General features: G+C 43.3%; 1 protein-coding gene across 1 annotated transcript in view; it reads right to left on the reverse strand.

Annotated features, from left to right (window-relative positions):
- Positions 1-376: 376 nt before the first annotated feature.
- Positions 377-26135, reverse strand: part of SCAF8 (SR-related CTD associated factor 8) — a 287720-nt gene continuing 261961 nt past the window's right edge. Inside the window, exon 23 of the transcript XR_012689726.1 lies at positions 377-463. The gene's annotated coding sequence lies outside the window, so the exon portion shown is untranslated. The remainder of the gene's footprint in view (positions 464-26135) is intronic.

Consider the following 26135-nt stretch of genomic DNA (forward strand, 5'->3'; position numbering starts at 1 on the left):
TAGAGTTAGTAGCAAATTCAGCAAAGGGGCAAACGTTTATGCATAAGGTGGTTTAGGGGTAGATTCAATTCCAGGCGTTGATATTTAGAACAATGTGGGGCACGCATTATTACCATTAGTACGGTACATGTGTTAAAGAACAACGCAGGGATTTGAATCACCCCCTTAGTGTTTAGTACTTCTGTCTCACAGTACTGGGGTCATGAGTTCAATTCCTGACCATGGCCTTATCACACACTTCACACATATAATTTCTTTATAGTAAAGTTATTTCCAGGGTAAATGTTTGGTTAGGAAACGTGGGCAAAAATGTGCTGTAGAACCCCTTACAATTTTAGGATATGTTTTAAGGAGAGGGGAAGACGAACACATACCTCATCAGTTTGTGGGAAACACCTCTGAATGGGTCATCTGACTCTTTACTAGGGATGGTTGGTAGGGGCTTTATTTGTATTTTTGCCACCTAAGAAAGAAAAAAGACTCCTTATTTAGATAAACTCATAGTCTTGAGGTTACACATAAATCTTTATCATTAATTTTTGTTCTATTATTGTTCATTTCTCCCCATTCTTAAAAGTGCTTTACACAATTGAGGCAGGATATTCCTGATCTTACCAATGAGCAGTGCGAAGAGGTCTTAGATTCATCTGGGATAGGCGTGTCTACTTTTCTCCACAAATTGATATTGTTTCTGATGTGCTCTACTGAACAGAGTACTTAACATGGTCCTGTAGTTATACACATTCTTGTGGAATGTCCTTACTGTGGACACAAACCTTTTTAAGGTGCCCATCTGCTTTATCTGCTGTCATTATTATTGTGGTTAGTGGACAATATTATGCTAACAAAGTAGGAACTCATTAGCTTCCATATAATTATCCATTTTAAAAATTATAATCTCCGATATGCCTAAACCTGTTAAATTATTTTATTCAGTTTATAATTCTTTAGTGCACAATATTACATTAATAGAAACATGTCAGGATTTCTTTAAGACTCAATATGGGTCATTTTAAACTAGCATAAATGCATACAACTGTCTCCCTCTGCTAAATAAAGTCTTAATTTGCATTTGCCCACGCAATCATGTACATTACTTCAGTCAGATCACATTTTCCATGGAATGCCTTGATCTGCATATCAAAAATTTGCTTCCCTTGAAATGAACACCATCTCATTACATTAACCCATGCTTGTGTTTGTAAAAAGGGTCACCACTGCATAATGATGCAGGCATGGCATCACAAAAGAAGAAACAACTGTTATGGAGTGCCTGTCCATTTTCCCAGTTCGTAAATGCGCCTCTGAGAGCTTGTGAGACTGTGTAATATATACTACAGGAAGAAAAATAAATGTGGATTGTACTTTGCACTCTTACTACTGTATGTATTTGAAAAATATAATGTATAGACCATACTTGCCAACTCTCCCGGAATACCTGGGAGACTCCTGAATTCCGGGTAGGTCTCCCGGACTCCCGGGAGAGCTGACAATTCTCCCGCATCATGGAGGCTTCACATCTACCCACTTCACTAGGAAGTGGGCAGATTTGAAGCCTCCATGATGTGATTCTCCGGAAATCGCATCATTTTGGCCCGCCCCCCGTGTTAAAATGACGCGTTTGCATCATTACGTCACAGGGGGTGGGGCCAAAATGGCGTGATTCACTGAGCCCCGCCACCTCATGCCCACCTCTAGCCCGAGACTCCCGGAGGCCAGCCTTTAAAGCTTGGCAACTATGGTTTAGACACACTCGTATTAGTGGAAACTTAAACAAAATAGCTTTCTGAAGGTCACTTGTATAGTCGCTTTATTGTAGAGATGCTCACTGACCCCCGTGTTTTGGTTTTGGCTCTGGATTAGCTTCGGGTTTTGGGTTTGGTTTTGCCAAAACCGCCCTTGCGTGTTTTGCTTTTGGTTTTGTTTAGCTACTTTTTATTAAATTTCATTTTTTGGGGTAAAATCACATAATTTCGTTATTATTTTGTACCTATATTATTATTAACCTCACTAACACTAAATTCCAGTGATTTCCATTACATTTTTACCATCTCACAGGTCACAATATACTTTTCATACACTTTCAGCCAAATACCGCAGTGATCTGGCTGAATGGTAAGCGACAGAGCAATGACTCAAACACAGATCAGTTCCTACCACATCTAGGACACATTGGCACACAGCAGTGGCAGAAAAGAAAAGTGGGGCAAAATGGAATTGTCCTTGGATCATGAAACCAGTTATGGTTCATTGGATCGCTCCACCTGTTTCTTGGATAAGTGAGGTAAGTCTATAGCTAATACATGGCAACGAGCACTGACCCCCCAGGATGCGTGCTTTTATCAGACACACACCAATCCAGGGTGCCAGAAAATGCACTAAAAAGAGCCATTGAAATTCATAGCAAAAGGCCAGTTCACCAGTGAGCTTTGAATCAGCCCCAATTCTCGCAAAATTATAATCTAGTTATGTACCTTTCATGTAAAGTGCTGATTACAAACACAACAAAACACGTGTTGGAGAATGTGGCCTCTAAGTGGCTGGCTACTAGATACAAAGACATTGCATGGATGGCTATCTAGGGATGTCTGCCTCTCAGGACATTCATGCACTCCTGGAACCTGTGCCGATATGTCCACTGCCCCTTCTGCATCACCAGAAGGGAAACAGCACAATGTTTTTTTGGGCACTGCCCCACTGCACAGGCACTGTTGGATGCCTTGGAACATGAACATAAGGACAGTGTGCCCAGAACTTGCCTTTCATACCATTCGGTATTTTATGGATTATTTCCTGGGACCCACATCATTGGGGCAATCCAGGAGGCCTAGAGCCTAATGAACTGCTTTAAGGACGTTATTTGGCTTGCCAGGAATTGCCTCATCTTGAAAAGGGAGAAGATGACCATCCAGGACTGTCGCAGGCTGATCCACAGCCTACTAAGAGACTATAACACCATTGACAGTCATGAGTAAGAGGATGATGATTAATTTTCTGCCTCTTCTCCTTCTCCCCTTATGTGTCTGTTTATTCAATATAACACTGTTGAATTTGTCTGCAAATTCTACAGACAAGCCTGCTTGTCTTCCTCTTCATCATTGACTGTTAGTAATGGAGCACTCGTCTTTGGGTGTATATTAGATCCTACACTTTGTAATGCAAATTCAGAAAAAAAGCCTACAAAGACTTGTAGATTAATAAAAATGACCAAAGTAGCTCTTCTATAAGGGTGTATATATTAGACCCTACACTTATTAGTGTAAATTCAGAAAAATACAGTTTAATCACTGCTAGGCCCTCCCTAAACAAGCTAACAATGGGCTTGTTAGAGTAATGGCAGAAACGCACATCAGTGCCAAGAAAGATTAAAGGTGCAAGATGGAATTGTCCTTGGGCCCTCCCACTCACCCATCGTTGGATCTTACAAAGGACATGCACACTTTAACAAACCAAGCGACAAGGGCTGCCATTTTTGTGGCTGAAGTTTTTGGTGTGTTTGGGCCCCCACTAAACCAGCTATCAATGCCCTAAAGGCATGTTAGACCAACAGTGCTGTGAAATTAATTCTACACTGTCAAGATGTTATCGTCATCATCTTCAGCATCGTCCTCACCCTCATCAGTGTGTACATCATCATCACAGATTATTAATTCATCTCCGCTGGAATCCGCCATTAGAGAAGTTTCAGTTCTTGGATGTATTTGCCGGTAAAGGCCTTCCTCGTGGAAGATATAGTTCATTTTTAACTCAATTTTTTTTATTGCATACATAAAAAAAGAACATGAGTTACATAAACAGAAAACAAAAAGAAGCTTGAGCAGAACATTCAAAATACATGTATCCAGCAATGTCACTTTCATAACAGAAATATGTATTACAATATAACAAGTTAGTAATGGGCAAGGGAGGGGGAGGTAAGGCAGTGGGCATTAGAGGGGTGTGGGGTAGGGAAGGGGGGAAAGTACATGGTTGTCAGATGAAATAGACTAAGAGAAGTGTGCTCTCTCTCAAGAGGGAGCGCTATCTGAGATGTAGTTCATTTTGATGAACATCATCTTTTCCACATTTGTAGGAAGTAACCTCCTAAGTTGATCACTGACAAGGTTCCCGGCTGTACTGAAAAATCTTTCTGAGTACACAATGGAGGGTGGGCAGCTTAGGTATTGCAAAGCAAGTTTGTACATGGGTTTCCAAATGGCTTGCTTTTCCTCCCAGTATGGAAAGGGACTGTTTGACATTTCTATTTCAATTAACTCTTGAAAATAATCCTCCACCATCCTTTGCAAAAAATACAGCTTTTTTATAAGGGGGTATATGAGACCCCAAAGACTTTTTAGTGCAAATTCAGAAAAATACAGTGTTATATTAGGAGTTCAGCACTCACTAAATACAGCTTTTTTAGAAGGGGGTATATGAGACCCAAAACACTATGTAGTGCAAATTAAGAAAAATGCCTGCTCTATACTGGTCTATTCCTGCTCTATACTGTGACCTAACCCTTCTCTGTCCCTCTCTCAAATGGTGCTAGATCGCCATGGAGGCGGGTATTTATTGATTCTGAAACTCGCGAGAACCGAGATCCGACGACGTCACGATGACTTTTTGGCTCGTTTTGGAATCTGAATAGGCGCAAGAGTACCGAGCCGACTCAGCTCGGTACTCGGATCCCCGAAGTTCGGATGAGTTCAGTTTCAAGGAAACCGAGCCCGCCCATCTCTACTTTATTGTAACATATTTATTCTGAGCATGTGTGTTATAGTAACTTTTAATTGTGGCTGGTTACATGTTTTGAAGGTCTATTTCTGTCTGGTAGGGTATGTGCTTCTGTTAAAAAAAGGTCCCGAATTCAACATGATGTATAAACATAATTGACGTAAATAAACGTATATTTAAATGATGCTTTCTTTATTCATGCTTTTCAATGCTATATTAATCCTGGCAGAAAAGAAGAAAAATAAGCTATAAATAATACATTGAGAGAAACACATTACTATTCATCATATACCCTTATTTGGAAATAGGATATTTTCAAAGCAGTCATTTATAAGTAAATGATTATACAGTAAAGTGTCAAACAAAGAGAAACAGAGATTGTGTTGTACATGAGTCAGAACACAGTATAGTGTGATGCCCACGCATGTGCTAGCAGAGACAAATTATTCTTTTGAATTTCACCTCCCAACAGCACAAATTCCTCTGTTGACTGGTTGAAGCTATTAGACCCGTCCTGGGATTTATTTTCAAGAGATGTTCCTGCTGTGTCTATAAAGAGGATATTGTGCCTTTGTTACTGCTTAGGCCTTGTGCTGTGAGCTTAATAAATAGTCAAGTAGGTATTGATCGATATTTTGTATTATAAATTATTTCTTTGTTTTTTATTGTAAAATACAACACAAAATAATAAATAAAAATATATAAGTATAAATTATAAAGAGAGAAAATAGTATTTTGTAAATGAAAACAATACATAGAATGCATAAGTTCTATAAACTTTTTTACCAAATATCTAATGTTAGTTTGAAGATGTCATAGAAGTTAAGAACATGAAAAAGCACTTTACAAAAACAGAAACACATGCTACAGGGGTGTTTAGTGATTTTTTTTTTAAGTTAAATTTTACTTCTTAAATACCTCAGGGATGTATTTATGAATAATAGCAAAAATAGCCCATTAACTAACATATCTTATTATTATTATCACAGATTTGCAGGGTGATAATAGAAGCATTAGATAATAAATGCATAGATGCATCAGTTTTTCAATTAACTGGGTTAGCGCACGTCTGACCGACTCTATATTTCATATGTGCGTTCATAAGTCTGTGCATGCGCAGATTCTGTCTCAGACAGCCTATCAGCCTGTCAGCAGGTAGGTTTTTCACGTGGAAGACAACTCCAAATGCCATCCTCAGATGACATTAACACATAGTTGCCAACCTTTAAAGGCTGGCCTCCGAGACTCTCGAAGTAGAAGTGGGTGTGAGGGGGCGGGGCTCCCTGGATCACGTCATTTTGGCACCGCAAAATAATGTGATTCCCGGAGAATCGCATCATGGAGGCTTCAAATCTGCCCATTTTACTAGGAAGTAGGCAGACGCGGGAGAATTAGGAGTTGGTGGCGACAACCCTTCTGGGAGGGCTTACCTTGGACGTCTGCGCTTGGTGTTGGTATTTTGATAGTTGGTGCTGCCGTGACGGATTGTCCGGGTGTTCCAGTTCCCGTGCTTTTTGGTTGTATTCTTGTTTTTTCCGTGGCGCAACCAGGGATGGAGAAAAAAAGAGAGGGGGAAAAGAAGGAGGGGGGGGGGCGAAAGAGCGAGACAGTATACACAATACAGGCGAAAAATGTCTGCCGTATGTTTATAGCTTGATTTGCAGATATGGTCTATAGCTCTTTTGCTCTGTTTATAGCTCTAGTGCGGTGTATACTGGGTGGTGAGGGCTCCGCTATGTGTGTATAGCGCTTGGGGTGAGGGCGGTATGGGGTGGGGGGTTGGGGGGGGGTTAAATGGGCTCTGTTTATAGCTCTAAGTTTATAGATCGCAGACTTTACTTCTTAAGCTCTTTGGCTTTATAGTTATTTCACTACACAATAGTAAGCTTGTAGCTTACAACGGAGGGTGTCCGGTGCTGCAAATGTTAATAGCTCGGAATGTTTAGCTCAAAGCTTTCAGTGGATGGTGTTTAGTGATTATGGGAATTAGTGTTAGTGGTGTGGTAAGCGATTTGTTGTTGTGTTAGTGAATTATCTGGAATATGTGCAGGTTAACCCAGTAGTGGCGTGTGATGAATTGTAAGTTGGGGCAGATTATACTCGAGGGGATGTAAGGAGATGTGTGATTACCGTGGCTGAGCTATTCAAATATAAATTCCGTGGGTATGCTCTTATGCTCTTAGAAGAGCAGTTGTAGGATTTTAATGCTTAATCCGGTTACCTTATCCCGATACCGTGGGTTGGCGGGTGTGTCTTAGGTGTATATTGCAGGTTGGTAGCGCTGGACGAGCGGTCGTGGTAGCTGTGGCTGAGCGGCTGAAATCCCTGCTGTACTTCCGGGTGGCGGGTGGAGCGCACAGACACCTGTGCATTCCACTTTGGAGTCGGGCTCTCCTCTCCTGTCTTGCTTGACTTTTTAGTGTGTGGGGTCTCTCTTGTGGCGACTGGTTTATCGGTCGATGTCTTTGTGGGTGTGCTCCCAACGCGTTTCGTCCGGAGACTTCCTCAGGGAGGTTACTGGATGTTTGGTATGTTGGCCTTCTTATCCTAGTTTCCTGGTGTATTGTCCAATGGGATGTGGAGTGGGAGGGGGGCGGGGTGGGGGAGGATTTGTAGGTATCGTATTAGATTATTTTGTGTTTTAGTTTATTATGGGGGCTATTATAGATAGGTATGTGGGTATTGTTACGGGGAAGGTTGGAAATGGTACTTTTAATAAATAAGATCTGAAGCTGTATGTGTAGGGGGAGTCCTAATTTTGATTGACGAGGGGAGCCTAACAGGGGATTAAATCGGAGTTTGGATGTGGAGATATGGAGAGAATAAATTGGTGTGGTGGTTGTACGAAGCTGTATCTATGTGCATTATTGGTTGCTGCATTAGGACTATAGATAGCGTGGGGAATGTTTTGCGGGCGTATGATGATCCCCCTGGTGAAGCTATGGTAAGGATGCTAAAAAAGGGGGGAAGATCTAGCTTATCTGTGGTGGATAACAGGGTTAGAGGGCTGTGGTGCGGGTCTAAGGGGATGGCGATGTGAGCGGGCTGAGGGGCGAGAAGTGTGGATGCAGCTATTATTCAGACTAGGGCACCGGGAGCTGAAATGAGACTCTGATTCTTAAGGGCTGAGGGGGAGCGGGGGGGGGGGAAATTAACTAGATGGGATGGTGGGGGAGATGGGATTGTTATATGTGGCAGGGGCAGAATAAGGGGATGGATTAAATGGTATATGGTTAGTATGATGTGGGATGGTTGGAGTGTGCTGGGGTTTTTATTGTGGGCAAGGGGTGGTGGGTTTAAATTTATTTTACATTTTTTAAAAATTAGGGGGGGGGGGGGTGGTGGGAGGGGGGGTGAAGGAAGATTAAAGGCTTATTGTATGGGGCGGTGGATGAATGAGGGGAGGGCGGGTGGGTTGAGGGTGGTTTATTGATTAGCAAAAGAGCTATAGACCATATCTGCAAATCAAGCTATAAACATACGGCAGACATTTTTCGCCTGTATTGTGTATACTGTCTCGCTCTTCCCCCCTCCCCTCCTTCTTTTCCCCCTATCTTTTTTTCTCCATCCCAGGTTGCGCCACAAAAAAAAAAGGATTCAACCAAAAAGCACGGGAACTGGAACACCCGGACAATCCGTCACGGCAGCACCAACTATCAAAATACCAACACCAAGCGCAGACGTCCAAGGTAAGCCCTCCCAGAAGGGTTGTCGCCACCAACTCCTAAACCTCCAATTTCCAAAAGGACTGTCAGCAGCTACCACCCCTGAACATGGAACACGCAAGACTGCTCAGAACAAGAAAGCTCAACAACCTTTTCAACAGCACACCTCAAGATATCCCCGTAGACACCCCAATAGAAGAAAATTTCTGCACCAAATTCCTGAGACTGGAAAAACTCCTAACAACCAAAATCAAACTTTGGTGGGACCAGTCAACTCTAAGCAAGTATTTAGAACAGGAGAGAATACCAAGAGGACTACGAATACAGAAAGCACCCACATTCACACCCTGCAGCAACCAATTCGAGAAAGAATGGAACGAAATTATGGACAATTGTTCAAAGAATCTGATACAACTCATCATAAAGGACAGAAAAACATCACTAAAAGAAATAGAAACAGAAATAACAAAAATACAAGAGGAGTTCAAACCGCTAGAAAACCTAGAAGACTACAAACAACTGGAAGCACTCACACAAAGCAAGCTCAACAAACTAGAAGACAGCATCATAACGACAAAACAGAGGAAATTCTACAGAGACCACAAAGACTACAAAGAAGACACAATCCACATAAAGACTCAGTACCACCAAGCCCCAAACAACGTGAGAACACAAGGACCACCAACCACAGCATTTCAACCACCGCCCCAGAAAACCAGGAAACCACAAAGGAACCAAAGACCACCACTTATAGCAATAACACCAAGGAACAACAACCAGAGAAGAATCTACAAACCACCAAACGCAAGAAATTTTATTTACGGGAACCAGTACCAAGATTTAGCAAGACTGAAATACAGGGAAGGAAAGAGAACACACGAAAACTCCTTACAACTAGAACAAGAGAAAATAATGAACACAATTCAAGACCTGAACATCACAACCCACACAAACCAAGACCAAGAAGTAGAAGAATCCCTGGAACATTTTTTAGAGTTTCTCCAGAAATAACCAGACCCGCCAGATCGGCCCCATCACACACCAACCGCAAAAAGGAAAACAGTATCCACAGACTCAGAAGAGGAAAAAGAGGAGGAATCCTCGCAAAAAGAAGAAACAGGAAACGTACAGAAAAAGAAGAGATAAAACCAGAAGGCATCTTCAACCTGAGCAACCTCACCCTGACCAACCACATGACCACGCTTCTAAACAAAGGCCTCAAGTTTGCACCCAAGAACAAAATAGATATATTCGACACATACGTAGATCTTCACAGATTCACAAGAAAACTCTGTTTGAAGAAATTCTTCAACAAATGCAACAAGGAGAGAAAAGAAGAAACATCAAAAGAAGACCCTGAAAATGCCTCCCAATACGCCCACACCGACCTCAACAACAAGTCAAATTTCTTTCCGCAACACATGAAAGGATCATACATTAAGACCTTCGAAACTCTAGTCGAGAAAGACCTCGGTAAGTTGGAAGATCAAAAGGTAAGACCACCTAACCTCTCCCTACAGGAAAAACAAGCTCTCAAAAACCTGAAAAGAAATAAGGACATCATTCTGAAACCAGCAGATAAGGGAGGAGGAATAGTCATACTAAACAAATCAGACTACCTAGAAGAGGCCAAGAGACTCCTCGACGACAGGACAACATACAGCAGATTAGAACAAGACCCGACAAGCAAATACCAAAAAGAACTTCAGAAACTTCTAAACAGAGGCTTCAAGGATGGTATCCTGAACAAAAAAGAACACCAATACATCTACAAACCACACCCTAGGATACCTGTATTCTACTACCTACCAAAGATTCACAAAAATTCAGAAAAACCACCTGGAAGACCGATAGTATCAGGGATTGAATCACTCACCAGCAACCTCTCAGAATACATTGACAAATTCCTACAACCACTAGTGTGCACACAAAGGAGCCACCTCAAGGACATCACACAGATCCTTAAGGTCCTCAGCGAAATCAAGTGGGAGAAGAGCTTTACCCTGGTAACATGTGACGTCACCTCCCTCTACACCATCATAGACCACAAGAAAGGATGCAAACACAGCAACCACTACCTAGGAAAGAACCCAGACATACCCACCACCCAGTCTGACTTCATCATAGAAGCATCTCTTTCATCCTAGACCATAACTACTTCTGGTTCGAAGACACATACTACAAACAAGTCACAGGCACCGCAATGGGGACGAAATTCGCGCCAAGCTACGCAAACCTATACATGGCCAAATGGGAAGATGATAACATCAGGAACAACAACCCCCATCACAGCGACCTCGTCACATGGAAAATATACATAGAAGATATATTCTTCATATGGAAAGGAAATGAGACAGACCTTCTCTCCTTCCTGAAATACATCAACAACAACAATCTTAACCTGAAATTCACCTCTAACTCCAGCAAAGCGAAAGTAGAATTCCTGGACCTCACCATATACGTGGAAAACGACAACATCAGAACAAAAACATACACAAAGCCAGTCGACTGCAACAGCTACATTCCGATTAACAGCAACCACCACAGAACATGGCTGAAAAACATCCCAGGAGGACAATTCAGGAGGCTAAGAAGAAACTGCTCCTCCATGGAAACCTTCAAGGAACAAGCGGCTGATATGAAGCAAAAGTTTCTAGAGAGGCACTTAGACCAAGATCAACTAGACCAAGAACTGGATAAGGTAGGAAAACTAGAAAGGGAAGAACTACTCACCTACAAAAAGAAAGTAATAAAAGAAGAAAAAAGCGCACCAATGTTCAACACAAACTACCACAGCAACCACAAAAAACTCGAAAACTTCCTGAAGAAACACTGGCACATCCTATTAGAAGACGATCAAATTAGAGAATACCTACCAGAGAAACCACGGGTGGTATACAGGAAAGCGAAGAACCTGAAAAACATGCTAACGGCCAGCTTCATCCCAACAAACAACAAAAAAGAAAAGAAAAATAAAGAAACCTGGATAAAAGAAGGAAAGAAGGGATACTTCCACTGCAACCGATGCTTGGCATGCAAAACTACCAAGCACAGCTCCACCAAACCATCTACCAACTTCACCTCACATTCAAACGGAATCCAGCACAAAGTAGAAGACAAAATGACCTGCGATTTCACGGGAGTCATCTACCTACTCGAATGCCCCTGCGGACTACAATACATAGGAAGGTCCATAAGAAACCTGAAAACAAGAATTCCAGAACATATAAGGAACATAAGAAAAGGGATACAGAACCACAGCGTATCAGAACATTTCAGAATGACCCACAACCAAGACCCCGCAGGACTGAAGTTCATGGGCATCAAACAGATCCCGAAACCATGGAGAGGAGGAGACTACATTAAACTGATCTCACAGGAAGAAGCAAAATGGATTCACAAACTAGGAACACTGACCCCGAAAGGCCTCAATATCGACTTCAACCTGGGAATTTTCCTGTAAGTATAATTTCCCCCCCCCTTTTAAGCCCTCAACACCCACACTCATCCCTAACTTCTCTCACCATTAACGCCTCTTTAAGTATTAGAGCCCCATCAGGCCTCCCCCCACAATACCCCATCACTTATACCCCCCCTCTATTCAGCTATATTAGTATAATAAATTAAAAAACCTTTAAATCAACATTATACATTCTACCAATAAAAAAAATCCCTTCATTTAAACAATTGTCTCTAATGAGCTTTAATTAATAAACCACCCTCAACCCACCCGCCCTCCCCTCATTCATCCACCCCTCCAAACAATAAGCCTTAAATCTCCCTCCCCCCCCTCCCACCACCCCCCCTAATTTTTAACAATTTTAAAATAAATTTAAACCCACCACCCCCCGCCCACAATAAAAACCCCAGCCCACTCCAACCATCCCACATCATACTAACCATATACCATTTAACCCATCCCCTTATTCTGCCCCTGCCACATATAACAGTCCCATCTCCCCCACCATCCCACCTAGTTAATTCCCTCCCCCCCCCCCCCGCTCCCCCTCAGCCCTTAAGAATCAGAGTCTCATTTCAGCTCCCGGTGCCCTAATCTGAATAATAGCTGCATCCACACTTCTTGCCCCTCAGCCCGCTCACATCGCCATCCCCTTAGATCCGCACCACAGCCCTCTAACCCTGTTATCCACCACAGATAAACTAGATCCCCCCCCTTTTTTAGCATCCTTATCATAGCTTCACCAGGGGATCATCATACGCCCGCAAAACATTCCCCATGCTATCTATAGTCCTAATGCAGCAACCAATAATGCACATAGATACAGCTTCGTACAACCACCACACCAATTTATTCTCTCCATACCTCCACATCCAAACTCCGATTTAATCCCCTGTTAGGCTCCCCTTGTCAATCAAAATTAGGACTCCCCCTACACATACAGCTTCAGATCTTATTTATTAAAAGTACCATTTCCAACCTTCCCCGTAACAATACCCACATACCTATCTATAATAGCCCCCATAATAAACTAAAACACAAAATAATCTAATACGATACCTACAAATCCTCCCCCACCCTGCCCCCCCTCCCTCCCTCCCCCCTCCCACTCCACATCCCATTGGACAATACACCAGGAAACCAGGATAAGAAGGCCAACATACCAAACATCCAGTAACATCCCTGAGGAAGTCTCGGACGAAACCCGTTGGAAGCACACCCACAAAGACATCGACCGATTAACCAGTCGCCACAAGAGAGACCCCACACACTAAAAAGTCAAGCAAGACAGGAGAGGAGAGCCCGACTCCAAAGTGGAACGCACAGGCGTCTGTGCGCTCCACCCGCCACCCGGAAGTACAGCAGGAATTTCAGCCGCTCGGCCGCAGCTACCACGACCGCTCGTCCAGCGCTACCAACCTGCAATATACACCTAAGACACACCCGCCAACCCACGGTATCGGGATAAGGTAACCGGATTAAGCATTAAAATCCTACAACTGCTCTTCTAAGAGCATAAGAGCATACCCACGGAATTTATATTTGAATAGCTCAGCCACGGTAATCACACATCTCCTTACATCCCCTCGAGTATAATCTGCCCCAACTTACAATTCATCACACACCACTACTGGGTTAACCTGCACATATTCCAGATAATTCACTAACACAACCACAAATCGCTTACCACACGACTAACACTAATTCCCATAATCACTAAACACCATCCACTGAAAGCTTTGAGCTAAACATTCCGAGCTATTAACATTTGCAGCACCGGACACCCTCCGTTGTAAGCTACAAGCTTACTATTGTGTAGTGAAATAACTATAAAGCCAAAGAGCTTAAGAAGTAAGGTCTGCGATCTATAAACTTAGAGCTATAAACAGAGCCCACTTAACACCCCCTCAACCCCGCCCATACCGCCCTCACCCCAAGCGCTATACACACATAGCGGAGCCCTCACCACCCAGTATACACCGCACTAGAGCTATAAACAGAGCAAAAGAGCTATAGACCATATCTGCAAATCAAGCTATAAACATACAGCAGACATTTTTCGCCTGAATTGTGTATACTGTCTCGCTCTTTCCCCCCCCCCCCCCTCCTCCCCTTCTTTTCTCCCTCTCTTTTTTTCTCCATCCCAGGTTGCGCCACGGAAAAAACAAGAATACAGACGCGGGAGAATTGCCAGCTCTCCCGGGAGTCCGGGAGACCTACCCGGAATTCGGGAGTCTCCCGGTATTCCGGAAGAGTTGGCAAGTATGCATTAACAAGCTCTGAAAAGGTAAGTGCTTGTTTCAGCGTATCCACAGGGAACTAAGAGGACGGTGGTATTGAGCGTTACTTTAGTGAATGCAAGAGGTATATGTGATACTTAGCTCTTTAGAGATACTGGTTGGCAGTGGTAAGAGGAATCTTATCCCTTCACCAGTCAGTCCTACATACATCTGCATTGTGTCTGGGCTCACACATGCGCAGCGGAATTAAAGCCCAGTTTCACTTTTGTAAAAAAGAAAATAATAATAATAATAATAATAATAATAATAATTATAATAATAAAATATTTAAAAATAGAAAAAAATAGATGTTTTATTGCAAAACCAAAATAAAAAAAAATATGCTTTATTTAAATAAAAACATGTTTTTCTCTTAATACCCCCTGCTGTTGATATCCTGGTTACTTGTACAGCTGTTGTATTAGTTAAATAGGCTTCCACATGCTTTCCATGAAGAAGCTGTCACCCCGGGCGAAGCGAAGCAAATCTGTTCAAAGAAGGGGCATACCACTGCAATAACCAGCAGCAACCCTTTGATAGATATGGAGAACACCAATTTTTGCCAGAGTAAGAATTTTGTAAAGTTTTGCCCTTTCTTAAAGAGACCTGATAATGTTTTACCCCTATGCTGCTAGTGATCGGGCTAAAATTGTGCCTCAATTGTGAACAAGCACAGAGCTTTTTAATGCAAGATACTACACTTAAATGTCTTACGTCCTAATATAAATCAGGCCCAATATGTCTGTGCATGTAATCTCATATTCAGCAAATCCCACACTTTTCGTGCGATAAGGAGTATGAATGGAGACATAAGGAACAGTGGAGAGATGGCTTTGTAGGTGAGGGTGGGGTGCTTGAAGAGGATTCTGTAATGGAGGAGGAGCCAGTGCAGCGCTTGAGAGACAGGGGAGACAGATGTAGATCGGCGGTAGAGGAAGATTAGTCAGGCTGCAGCATTGTGAATGGACTGAAGAGAAGCGAGGCGAGTGCTGGTAGAGGCCAGTAAGGAGGAGGCTGCAGCAATCAGGGACGGGAAATGATGAGAGAATGGATGAGTTTTGGTGGCATCAACGGAGAGGAAGGATCTGATACAAGCTATATTGCAGAGATGGAAGCTACAGGATTGGATGGGGGATTGGATGTGGGGGGTGAAGGAGATGGAGGAGTCAAGGATGACAACCAGGCATAAGAAGCGGTATTTGAGACTGAAGGAACTGATAAGTTCACCCAGTGAATTGGTGTACAAAGAAAAGAGGAGAGGGCTGAGGACAGACCACTGAGAGACTGGGAGAAGATGGCGGAGCTCGAGGTTGAAACAAAGAAAGAACAGTTAGAGATAAGAGGTGAACCAAGAAAGGACAGTGTCAGAAAGGCCAATGGTGCAAAGGGTGTGCAGCAGGAGAGGGTGATCAACTGTGTCAAAGGCTGCAGATAGGTGCAAGAGGATCAGTGGTGACCTTTAGATTTGGCAGACAGAAGAAAATTAGTGCCTTTAGTCAGGGCAGTTTCTGTGGATTGGAGAGTGAGGAAACCAGATTGGAGAGGATCCAGAATGGCGTTGCCGGAGAGGTAGATAGTGAGATGGCTGTAGACAAGTCGTTTGAGCAGTTTATAAGCAAAAGGGTGGAGAGAGATAAGGGTGGTGGGGTCAGCAGTTTTTTTAAGAATGGACGGGACAAGGGCATTTTTGAAAAATGAAGGGAGGAGAGGGATAAGTTGAAGAGGTGGGCTAAGTGGGAGCAGGCAGTAGGCGTAAGGGTTCAAAGGACTTGGGAGGGAATGGGCTCTAGGGGCGCAGGTTGAGAAGGGAGAGGACAAGAGTAAAGAACGAACTTCCTCACCCGAGGCGAGGCAGAAGGAGTACATAGGATGATGATTTGATGATTTGAGGGAAATGGGGGGGGGTAGGCCCGGGGGTATTATTATTATTATTATTATTAATTTTTATTTATAGGGCGCCACAAAGTATCCGTAGCGCCGTACAAGGACAAACAATGGCACAGTACAAGGTGAAACAGCACAGTACAAGTAACAGTAAGCACTATAACTCTGGGGGCTCAGGCACAGCATGAAAGAGAGGGAGGGAGGGGAAAAGTGAGTATAGGCAGGTAACTATGGCCCAAGAGGGTGGGCACGGATGACAGGTTGAGAGTCACTGAGGGGAGCGGAGAGAAGCGAGAGGAGACAGAGGGCAGAGGGACTGAGAGGAGGTGAGCTGAGTAGCTGGAGAGCGCAGTTAAAAGTGATGGAAACAGAAGGTAGGAGAGCCCTGCTTAAAGGAGCGAACAATCTAAAGGGAGGGGAAGACAGACAGACACATGGATGAGACGGAGAGACGGGAGGAAGGGGAAGAAGGGAAGAAGGGATGAGAAAGAGAGGTAGCCGACCGGTGGGAGTTTAGGCATGAGACTGGAAGGCTTTAAGGAAAAGGTGGGTTTTTAATGTTCTTTGAAAGAGGACAGATTAGGGGAAGTTCTGGTGGAGCGGGGGAGCTTGTTCCAATGGAGGGGAGCGGCACGGGAGAAGTCTTGGATACGTGCGTGAGAGGAGGTAATCAGAGGGGAAGAGAAGCGACGATCGTTGGACGATCGCAGTGAGCGGGAGGGAGTGTGAATAGAGATAAGGTTAGAGATGTAGGGAGCAGTGGAGTTGGCGAGGGCCTTGTAAGTCAGAGTGAGGAGCTTGAAAAGGATTCTGTAGGGGAAGGGGAGTCAGTGAAGGGCTTGGTAGAGTGGGGATACAGAGGTGGAACGGCGAGAGAGGAAAATAAGCCTAGCAGCAGCGTTAAGTACAGATCTAAGGGGAGCGAGATGAGAGAGGGGGAGGCCGATAAGGAGAAGGTTGCAGTAGTCCAAGCGGGAGATAATCAGAGAGTGGACGAGAGATTTGGTGGCATCCTGGGAGAGGAAGGGCCGAATGCGGGCAATGTTGCGAAGCTGGAAACGGCAGGATTTGGCGAGAGAGTGAATGTGAGGGGCAAAGGAGAGAGAGGAGTCGAGGATGACACGTAGGCAGCGGAGTTGGGGAACAGGGGAGATAGATGAGTTGTCAACAGTGATGGAGAGGTCAGAGGGGAAGGAGGTACGAGAGGGAGGAAAGACAATGAGTTCAGTTTTAGCAAGATTGAGTTTAAGAAATCTAGAGGACATCCAGGAGGAGATGGCAGAGAGGCATGCGGATACCCTGGAAAGAAGGGAGGGAGAGAGATCAGGAGAGGAAAGTTAGAGTTGAGTGTCATCAGCATAAAGGTGGTACTTGAGGCCGAAGGAGCTGATGAGTGCACCCAGAGAAGAGGTGTATAGTGAGAATAGTAAGGGTCCAAGGACAAAGCCCTGAGGGACCCCGACTGGAAGGGAGGAAGAAGGGGAGAGAGAATCAGAGGTGGAAACAGAGAAGGAACGGTCGGCAAGGTAAGAGGTGAACCAGGAGAGGACGGTACCGGAGAGGCCAATGGACTGAAGGGTGTGAAGCAGGAGGGGGTGGTCAACGGTGTTAAAGGCCGCTGAGAGGTCGAGGAGAATCAGGAGGGAGTAGTGGCCCATGGCTTTAGCCGAGAGGAGATCGTTCGTAACTTGAGCCAGGGCAGTTTCAGTGGAATGGAGGGGGCGGAAGCCTGATTGGAGAGGGTCAAGGAGGGAGTGTTCAGAGAGGTAGGTGGAGAGACGGTTGCAGACAAGTCTCTCGAGTATTTTGGAGGCAAATGGGAGAAGGGAAATGGGGCGGTAATTAGAGAGTGAGGTGGGGTTAAGATTGGGTTTCTTGAGAATGGGTGAGACGAGAGCATGTTTAAAGGCGGAGGGGAAGATGCCGGTGAAGAGGGACAGATTAAAGAGGTGAGCGAGGTGGGAGCAGGTGGAGGTGGAAAGGGAGCGAAGAAGGTGAGAAGGGATGGGGTCCTGGGGGCAGGTAGAAGGGGGGGAAGAAGAAATGAGAGAGTGGACTTCCTCACCCAAGGTGGGGCGGAAGGAGAGAAGGAGTTGGTGGCTGGGGGGAGAGTGGGGGAGAGTGGAGGGGGGAGGAAGGGCGAGAGGGGGGGTGGCGGAAGAGTGGGTGGAGGAGGAGATTTCAAGTCTGATGGCCGCGATTTTAGAGGAGAAAAAGGAGGTGAAGTCAGTGGCAGATAAGGAGGAAGGGAGGGGGGGAGGTGGGGGAGACAGGAGAGTGTTAAAGAAGGAGACAAAGTCAGTGGTAGTCATTGAGGATGAAAGGGGAGGGGAGAGTAAGGAACTGAAACTGGTGAAGAAGTGACGGGGGTTGGATGACTGAGATATTACGAAAGATTTGAAGAAGATTGTTTGACTAGGGAGAGGGCAGAGGAGGAGAGGATGAACTTAAAATGAAGAAAATCTGTAATGGAATGCGATTTCCTCCAGTGTCGTTCAGCTGTAGGTGACCATATATTTATGAAACATTTTACAATCAAAGAAGTACAGGAAGTGTCGGTATGTCATACTACTGTATACCAGCCCACTGGTATACCTCTGGTCCAGCATAAATTGGGACAGTTGGAACTTATATATCTTTTATAGATGAGTCATTTCCAAACTATATAAAATGTCCTCACAGGAATCTTAAATTGTATTGCTGACACTGGTCTGCTGCCCTGTCGAAGTCGTATAATTGGATGAACGAAAGTATATTGGTTTATATTGTGTTGTTGTGGGATTGCACTCACGTGGCATACTGCGATCGCACGGTAAAATACGCACACACTCGCACTACAACATTTAGTTATTTATATATTTCATATATAAATGATTCCGATCCACAGTGATTTATGAGCAGATAGTATTTAGTTTATTATTAGTTTATATATTATGATTATATGTACACTTTAGTGTTATTTAAGGTTTAGGTTATAGCAGGGGTAGGCAACCTGTGGCTCTCCAGGTGTTGTGAAACTACAAATCCCAGCATGCCTTGCCACCTATCTGCTGGTTATCTACTGGCAAAGCATGCTGGGACTTGTAGTTTCACAACACCTGGAGAGCCGCAGGTTGCCTACCCCTGGGTTATAGGAAATGTGTCATGTCTGATATCATTTTATTCCCCTATTCATCAGCAGTTGTCCGGTTCTTTCGCCGTAAAGATCGAATATTGCATACTCTAGTTATTGATATTAGAGTATAAATAGTCAGAGTGATATCAAACTGTAAAATGCTAATGGACTAGTTGTAACTGGTTTCTGAGCGGGAGAATCATCTGGAATGTTGACCTCAGCCTTTGAGGGGGTTGTTTGAATTAGCCTATGAACTGTTTACCCTGGACCCACCTGAAGTCTGAACCTATAGAAGCAAGCCACGTCATCTACATTGTTCTCTCTGTAACACTGAATGTATATAATCATAGCTGCGCTCCCACTAGCTTCAGTCATTCTCTGACCACAGTATTCAAGAGTGAACTACTGTGCACTGGTACCCATGGGAGCGCAGCGAAGCGCATTGCGAACGCAGCAGTATGTATGTATCTTTTGGTATTGGCTGTACTGTATTATAATCATGTGTTGAATTGTTAAACTTTGCATCTGCTAAAATAAATTACTTTGTGCTTTGGAAACACAATACAATCGCCTATGCAATGCTTATTTGAAAACGATAGAATTACTTTAATAATTTGGGGGCTCTGAGTTTGGAGGTTACATTACCGGAAGGTATGCAACGCTTACGGATTTCGGTTCCTCACCAAAGGGTGGAAGATGCGTCACATACGGGAAAGAACGCAATGTGTTCAAAACCTGTTGTTCACTCTGTGTTGAGGAACCGAATGTCCGTTGTTGCATAATCTGAAGGAATGCTAACTTGAATCTAGTGACAAGAAAAAAAAATGTTTCTTTTTATTGTGATTTTGCGTTTTCAAAGGTATTGCATTGCATAGAGTATGTGTACTTCCTGCTTAGCATATATGTGTACTTCCGGTATTATTGCCACGTGTTCAAACAATCATGTTCATAATCTGTTATATATGTATAGTATAATCATTTGTTAAAACCTATGAAAAATATTACCATTGTTTGGGAAATCTATTTTCTTTGCAGAAAACAAAAGGTTGTATGTGAATGGTATGCATAAAGATAAGAGAAGAGTTTGCATACTGTTGAAAAGAGATAGATAAGGGAATAATTTGCATACTGTTGAAGACAGACAAAGAGGTGATTTACTATTGAAAAGACAGGGATATCGGTTGCTGCCTGACGAGGTAGACTGGACGGGCAAGGTTGTGTTTGAAATAAGAACACTATTTAAGTAGTGTGCAGCATTTTGAGTAGCATACAGTGCAGTTTTATAAGTAATATACGGTATTTTAAGTAGTATATGGTGCGGTGTTCTATTAAGTAGTATGTGGTATTTTGAGTAGCATACGGTGCAGTTTTATAAGTAATATACGGTATTTTAAGTAGTATATGGTGCGGTGTTGTTTTAAGTAGTGTGCGGCATTTTGAGTAGCATGCGGTGTTATTTTAAGTAGTATGTGGTAGTTTGAGTAGCATACAGTGTTTTTATAAGTAATATATGGTATTTTAAGCAGTATATGGTATGGTTTTATGGTACTATGTGGAATTTTGAGTAGCATACGGTGTATTGAAGAAGTAATAAGTAGTATACTGTCACGGGCACTAGGAGTCTTTACCCAGGGATCACCAGGTGATAGGCTTACCAGAGCAGTATAGGTGGTAATATGGTACTCTGGTAGCAGGGTGATCACGGAACAGGAAATAGCAGATGATGAGATGCTCAGGAAAGTCTATGACTAGCAGCACTGGCAATATGGAGGTAGTAATACACGAGGAACTGTATGGACAAAGGACACGTGAAGGTAGTCAGTGGTCTGCGGTAGCAAGTTGTACCACTGCTATAGTGAGGAGGAATGTCCAACAGAAACGAGGAGGTGATGAGAGTCAGCGGTCTGCGGATAGCAAGTTGTACCGCTGTCTGAGTGAAGGAATGGAATCCAAGTGGAGGTATCCGGGGAGTCAGTGGTCTGCGTTAGCAAGTTGTACCACTGCTATGTGAGAGGATACTGGAGCAGGTGAAACTGGAAACAGGGGTCAGTGGTCTGCCACTAGCAAGTTGTACCACTGAATATATATGTGAGGAGGTGCACGGGGAGAGACTGCAACACAATATATACACGGGCACCTTGACTTTGATCCACAGTAATATGCACAATATAAATGTATAAATGACTGAACAACACTGCCAATATAGAAAGTCTCTTGAAGTAATCCAGCATGAGATAACACAGTCAATGATGGCAATAGACTCAGCGGATAGTACACTCCAGAGGAGAACCAACACAGTCCAGCAAGGTATGCAATACACAGCACAGTCAATGGGAAGTATGCATACCGTGGTTCAGGAGAAGGCAGTCAGACAGAAGTGCAGAGATACCTGAACGGCAGGAGGCCGGCAGGATGCAAAGTCCCTGGATGGGTGAAGCGGTGGTCTAGCAGGTGCAGCGCACAGGTAGGTAGACCAGCAGGGAACCCAGGAAGGCGTGGAGAGCGGATCAGCAGTAGATGGATGCGTAGCGCTGAGAAGTAACAGCAGCGGGTCTCTGCGGGAACACGGAGGTAGCCAATAGCAACCAGCAGGTGCAGTAACGATGGGACACCAGAGCAGAGTTGAACTGGAACAGTTGATCACGGAGAGTAGCGGGTAGCAATAGTGGCAGCAGACTCAAGGAAACACGGGAGAGTTGACAAGGGCTGAAGACTGTAGTGCACGGAGGCAGCGGATAGGAATCAGCTAGCAGTCACGATGATGAAACACAGACGAGTTGCAGGTTGAAGACTGTAGTGCACGGAGGCAGCGGATAGAAATCAGCCAAACAGTCACGATGATGAAACACAGACGAGTTGCAGGTTGAAGCCTGTAGTGCACGGAGGCAGCGGATAGAAATCAGCTGGCAGTCACAATCATGAACAGGTGAGTGGATGTGAATGAAAGACTGTAGTGCACGGAGGCAGCGGATAGGCATCAGCTAACAGTCCCAATGATACAAGGTAGAGTTGAAGTGGTTAGAAGACTGTAGTGCACGGAGGCAGCGGATAGGAATCAGCTCACAGTCACGATGATACAGTAGATGGTAGAAGTGGTATGGGAACCACAGTAGTAGAAGTGGTTTGGAAACCACAGAGGTAGAAGTGGTTTGGAAACCACAGGAATCAGCTGGGCTGAATAAACGAGGAAACACAGGAACACCTTCAGAGACTCATGGGGAATGAGACTCCAAGATCAGGCAACGTGGTGTTGACCACAGGTGCTTAATATAGGGAGGTTGCCTGATCTGCCAATTGAGTTAAAGGGACATACACTGAAGTATAGGAAAGGGCTGCGCATGCGCAGTCCCTCAGGATGGAGGACGGCCACGGTTCCTAAATGTCCGGGAAGAAGCACTCACAGTCCGGTGAGTGACATATACAAGGTAAACGGTGAAAACAGATTTTGTGGGCCAGGGTATGGAGGAGCTGATAGCCATGGGGCCCACAATGATATTTCTGTGTTAGGGGTCCTCGCTTGGTGCGAGAAGAAGCGAGTGGACGTGGCTAGAGGAAATACGGCCATTAGAGATCTCTAGCGGTTGATTGTTTATAGCAAGGGGTTGAAAATTGATTGCTGGAAGGGACAGAGCACTACGGTGTTATCTGTGGTTCGCATAAAGAGTATTGTTCAAAATAAGTGATAAACATACGCTAGAGATGGCCAATGTACTGCCTAAGAAAGGCCTTATTGATTCAGCAAGATTTCTCATGTGTAAGAAATATGGTGCATACGCAACGGCATATTGCGACAAGTGGGTCAAGATGACCAAGGATTGTAAGAGACCATTCCCAAACATAGGTAGTTTTGAGTCGGAGGTGTTAAATAATGTTAGAGATAAAGTTACGGCTGATTAAATCAACAAAAACAAGAATTGAACATGATGACTGTTTAAAATTGTGGCAACAAGAAGTGTACACGTGGCAAGGAAGCGCATGTTCAGCGGAAGTGAGCGTACCAGAAATAAGCATTCCGGAAGTGTGCGTTGCAAAGCGTGGAGAACTGAGCGCAAGCACGCCTCCGACAAATTTGGTCGGGGCGGAAAGTACATCCAATACCAAAAATGAAAAAACTGTAACTAGTAACTTGTATATTGTTTTAAGTAATGTTAAAAGTGATGTTTCAGGACAAAGAAACGGAACGGTTCCACCAGCAGGGGCAGCGGCTGAAATTGGTGAGAATAATGTAGAGATTAATAAAAGGGGAGACATCCATTATACTGTAACAGCAATTCCAACAACTAGTTCAGAATTTAGTGATTTAGTAGGTTTGCATCCTGTCCGTACAATAGCAGTTCCCAATGGGAAGGCGGACAGAGATGGTGAAGTTCCTTTAAGACATGTAACAAAGCATGATCCATGGACTAGGTCTGAAATGTTTTCAATTTTGTCTGATTTCCCTGATCCTAGAAAAGATTTGGCCAAATGTCAGAAGTTTATTAGATATACAAAAGTTCATTAAGGATTGTATGTTGGAGGAGGATAGATCCTCAACAGAGGGTGATAACCATGAAAATATTAAACGCATAATTTCTCAGTTGGCCATATACTTTCCTACAATAGTGGACTGGAGTAAAATTTTTACTATCAAACAAAAGGATAGTGAAAATGCAGCAGACTATTTTTGCAGGGCACTGATAGCGATGGCCAAATACACTGGGGTATCAGACATAAAAGATAATGTACACTACAGAGAGGTTGCTGTTTCAGTTCTAATGGATGGCCTTAGGGAAAATTTGAAAAGCAGAGTGCAAACTTCATTACCACACTGGAAAGGAATCGCTGTAAATGTTCTCAGGGAGTCAGCCATAGAACATGATAAAAGAATAAATAAACAGAAAAAGACATTAAGTGATAGGGTAATAATGGTAAGTATCCCAGCACTAGAGGGACTGCACACACGACCACAGGATAATAACAACTGGCTTAAGGAACAGAAACAATATGAGACAAGAAAATGTTACAATTGCAGAGAGAAGGACATATTAGGAAGGATTGTAGGAAAGAAAAATACAATCCTAGAGGAGGGTCACATAAATACCCACAAAGAAGGCGCACACAAGTCTCAGAGGTTTTCCAACAGGCCTCTGCACATATCACAGCAGTAAATGTTTTGAGGGAGAACTATAGTCAACTCAAAAAGTCAGGTTATATCTGTATTCCTACAACCAGGCAAGGTAAAGGTTAAATCGTGGTAAGTATTAACGTGCAGGTTTAGAAAAAGACTGATTTAAAAAGTAATCTCTGTTGATTTTGCTTGTTTGTTTTATGTTGTCACATGCTTGCTTTCCTGATCGCTGGCCGAGGGTAAAGAATGAAAATGTTTGTTTCGTTTGCTGTTTTAAGATAACTATCTTGTTTTTCTTCTCACAGATAAGGGTAGACGAAAGAAATATAGACTTAGTGCTTAAAGGGGTGGAATAGAGAAATTGGAAAATTACTCTTGAAAGACTACTTAACAATGGATCATTGTAACACTCTTTGTTTTAGGCTGCAGTGACTCATGATAATTTGTTTGCTGAGAATCATTATCCAAAAATGAAGTATGTACATACCTTGCGCCAAAATATCGTTTTATGTATCTCAGATGAGTCACCAAGAGTTAATTTTTTCCTTTTCTCTGTCATAAGTCAGGAAGTCCGTTACAAAGGTATGTAGTTAATGTGATACCGAGTTCTTAATGAACAAATGACGGACGACACTGGATTGCTCGGTTGATGTAAGACCTCCTAGTCAAGTATGGGGAGGGGTCATAGTTTAGAAAATAGCTAAGGGGATTAGTGAAATGAATACAGCCATTGTCCCATAGTGTCCAATCCAGCTGTCATGTGTACTGTGAAAATCTCCCTTTTTGCATGTCTTTGTTTTCAAACCCTTGTATTCAAATCTTTGTATTCCTATTATTCGTTGCTCTCCTATTTTCTCATTCTTTACATCTATGCTAATATCTCTCTATTTTTTTTTCCTCTCTATCTTCTCTTGTATAGAGATACGAAAAGACATAGACACAGTCTCATTAATGGGGCTAAGTCATTTTTTTACATAAGACAAACTCAGGGATATACACACTAGATTGACATGAGTTACAGAAACAGTTAGGGGTTTGGTGTTATGTGTATAGAAGCTGCTAATGTTAAGCAGAAAGTTGTTTTTTTTGTGTGGAAATACAATTCATGTTGTATAGACTGCATATCTGTTTTGTTTTTTTTGTGTTTCGTGCCTCCTGTACAAAAATGTGCCTTTATATGTATGCACAAAGGGTGGGAAGGACAGGAGATTGCTGGAGGTTAGACATACAGATATGCATCTCTGTGTAGAACATTGGAGTAGGATTTGTGCCACAAGATACGAAATAATGTAAAACCCTAGAAAATGTAGAATTTTCGTGTTTCATATTTTTCACTGCAAGACTGACATGTACTGGATACTGTTATATTTGAAGAAAGTGTTATAGAAATAGACCCCTTTGCCTTTCTCACTTGGTCAAGTAGCTGAATGTGAGGTACTGAGAATGGCATGTGAGTTGGCAGAGGGAAAATCGATTGATATACATTGGTCTTCAGCATTTTTCTACTCTAGGGGGCGACGTTGAGTTGACTGAAAAATCTTTTTATAGCAATGCCAGCACATGAGTAGGACACTACATAGAGGACTTTACACAGTGACACAGTTACCAGCTGAAGTAGCTGCTAGTAAAGCCCACACTTACACACACGACTATACATGGCTGTCACACCAGGGCGAACATAGCTGTCAAATAGACAGCAGGGTTTTATGTGACAGCTAACAAATCTATGTTTTGTTTTGTTTTTCGTTGTATTGTTTTTGTTTTAAAATGTGAACACACACACACACACACACACATGCACGCATACACATATTGGTTAATATATGAAGATTTGTGTTACCTGAAGAATAAACTGTCTGGAAGGTGAAGAGATGTGGCTAGGAGTCTGGCGGACCCTGGAGAGATGGACAAG

This window comes from Mixophyes fleayi, chromosome 3 (genome assembly GCF_038048845.1).
Source record: "Mixophyes fleayi isolate aMixFle1 chromosome 3, aMixFle1.hap1, whole genome shotgun sequence".
Classification (NCBI taxonomy): Eukaryota; Metazoa; Chordata; class Amphibia; order Anura; family Limnodynastidae; genus Mixophyes; species Mixophyes fleayi.